Consider the following 3,311-nt stretch of genomic DNA (forward strand, 5'->3'; position numbering starts at 1 on the left):
GCAGGTTTTCCCAGGCTGGAAGGTCCTTTGTTCAGCTGGAGGGTGGCTCCATGTTGAACAAAAGAGCCGCTGAGGAGCAGCTGTCCGGCGCCTCCGGGCCGCCGCGGAGGGTGCTGAGGCCGGGCCTGGGCCTGGGCCTGGGGCCGGTGGTAACTCTGCAGGTGTCAGACAGAGGCTCAAAATTAGGGAATTGCAAAGATGTTGGGGAACCCTGCTTTTCAAATATACACGTGTGTGTATGTGTGTGTAAAGTATTTACATAAAACTGACAAGAATTCATTTCAAGAGAGAAATGAAGGGGGGGGGGGGGGAGAATACCCAATTTCTCCTGTTACATTTTAAAATCCCGTTTTCGTTCGTGACGTGTGATTTTTGTTCCTTAGTCGCACAAAGAGCGTAGCCAGCCACGGTGCTAAGCTCTGACTATGTTCCACGGCTTGTGTAACTGCTGCCGTTACAATAAACGCTTAAAAATTGCAGTCCTCTATTTCCTGGGGACACACTGAAAACCCAGAAGCTCCTGATAATGACTCACAACTTGACGCTTGTTTTACTGAACTGAGCAAACCTCAATATTGTGTCCAAACAAATAAACTGGAAAGTTTAGGGCAGATCAGTATGTAAGAGGACAAATTATGCAGGCTGTTCCAGTCTCCAGTAGCAACATGGGGAAATACTAGCTGTAGGTTTTTTTGGCCACAAAAGGTACCATAGGCACAAGGGAGAATGAAGAAACATGGCATAGATATAAAAGGGTGGATGGGAAGTAAGGGGAGAAAAACTAGAATGAATTTCCCTGAGTCAGTAAAGCAGAAAATAATTGTTACTGTGGGGATCAACTCTGAAAAAGTCTGCAGTGATTAGACTGCCAAAGTTTAATAAATTGCAACTTGTGGGTGTTACACGGTCTAAACAATTCTGTTGAAGGGCTTTGCACCAATGAGTGGAGGCTATGAATACTGGAGAGACTGAAGGCTTTTTTTTTTTTCTTTCCAGAACTGCTCACAGAGTTTAGATGCTGCTCTGTCTGAGAACCCAGTTTCAGAAACGTAAGAGTTGTCTTTCAGAGAGGCTGATAATCAACAGCTTTGATTAAAGGTAATAGATGTATTGACAGAGCAATTATCCTAAACACAGAACCTAACCTGGAGGGACTGCTTCTCCACTGTCTCAGGTTTTGGGTAGCCATTTATAACTGCAGAGTAGGGAGTGCTTTTGGTAGTGTTTTACAGAGACAATAGGGGATGTAAACATACGAAAATAAAAGGCGTGGGGAGCACAAACTCTGTAACACACATAACATTTCACAGAACCATTGCTCACCAAATTTGGATCCAGGTTTTCATGTGGGACACGGATATTTCCTTTCTGAAGGAGGAGTCCCAATTTTGAGCTGTCCAGTCAGAAGCACCGTAGGGTTGCTTTTCATAGCATTTTAATTTTGACTCAAATGTTCAGGATCTTTTATGTGTTATTTGACATAAGAGCTCTCTTAGGAGCTTGCCAATGGCTGGTCATTAGTCCATTCCTAATTTCTGCAGTTGAGCTAATGCAACAGAGCAAGATTAGAAACAAACCCATTTTGGTATTTCTTTTTCCTTAACCCAGATGATTTCTGTGATCCAGTTTAGGATGCAGCTTCTAAAACTATAATACATGCACAACTTTGGACGTGACAAAATGCAGCAGCCAGGGCAAAGAACAGAGAGAGGGATTTCGTAATTTGCCTTACCTCTGAAGAAAATGTAATGTGTCGCTATGACAGTTATATACAGCCTGATAGATAATTCTGCATAGCCTGTTCCTGGCTGCAGATCTTAAGGATTTCATCTTCCCTGCCACCACCACCACCTATGGCCCCACGGTTGTGCTGCCGCAGCTGTTTGTAACTCTGTTCTGGGGATCAAACCAATGCTTGGATTAAAAGCAGCACCGTTTTTAGTAACACATTTTTTTTCAACCAAGATCTGTTCGTTTTTCCAGTTTACTGTGTGGCCTTGCGTACTGTTGTGCTGACACAGCTGTTGAAAATGTACCTTTTTTGGTGGCAAGACAGGATATGGGAATTCCTACTGTTTTTGCTGGCTTGCCACCAAAAATGGGGGCCTGTATGTGAAACCACCCCCCCAACTCCCCGGAAAGCAAGGCCAGTTGCTGAAATCTTAGCTATTAAAAAGAGAAGCTATTTCTGAGCCTCGGGGAATGTCTGATACCTATAGTTAGCGTGCTGCTTCACTCTGTTGTTCTCCTCTTCTTGGAGAACAGAACATTTTCTTGACACATTTGAAAAGTAACTTAGACCACTGCAGTTACTCAGCTGTAAGTTGTATTTGATGTATGTCCAAAAGTGTATTTTTCAAGTGAGTTCCAGTGAATGCAGTATTAGTAGAAATCTTTCAATGGGCTTTTTGTTTAGTGAAATAAAATGAACAGTTGTTTATCACTGTGTGGAGTGTTTGGTATGCAGCCAATAATAATTTAGTAGTTGGTAAGAATTCTGCTAAAACATACGTACTTATCTTGCTTTCTTTTCTTGAGTTCTTGCTTTCTTCCATGCAAGAAATCATTCCAGCAGTCTTAACGGCCATTCCATCACTTGTAAGTGAAATCTGGAATGCTATAAAACCTCATTTACTGTTTCCTCAATCTCTCCTTGTATATCCTTGCTATATCCCCTAGACCACCTTAGATAATGTCTTTTTTTAGCTTGGATTTAAGGCCTTAAAAAGCTATGAAGCAATAATGTAAGTACTTGTGTGATGAAGATTTTTCGTGCGGTTTTTCCTCAGGCCTTTCCCCCTCATCCAACCTGTATGTACATGATTAATGATCTCTCTTTGATCAAGCTTCTACATGCATTGCCACTGCAAGTTCTGCTTTGTATAGTTATGTTCAGGCATCTGGATTCCACATGTTAATTTCTTTATTTTTTTATCTAGTGTCTTCCTTTGCATAAATGACAAACTGAATGAAAACAGTAGAAAAAGACCTTGCATTATGTCTTGCATTATCATCCACGGAGATCTCAACTTCTTGCAACTCCTACAAAGTTCATGGAAGTTGCAGCTGCTCAGCGTCACTCAGGGTTAGATATTTGGTTTGTTGTTCGTCACATTAATGCTTTTATTCAATCTAAAGCAGGTGCCATATTCTTATTTGCAAATGCATTTTTTTTCCTGGATAAGGAATTCAAATAAGATTATTAAATTCATTAAAATATTTATCTGTCACCATGACGTACTACTGGTGGGTAAAACAAGCTGGTCTTTCCAGCTAACAGAAGCTTTGTATAGGACACTATGTATTATCAT

This window comes from Charadrius vociferus, unplaced genomic scaffold (genome assembly GCF_000708025.1).
Source record: "Charadrius vociferus isolate BGI_N301 unplaced genomic scaffold, ASM70802v2 scaffold261, whole genome shotgun sequence".
Classification (NCBI taxonomy): Eukaryota; Metazoa; Chordata; class Aves; order Charadriiformes; family Charadriidae; genus Charadrius; species Charadrius vociferus.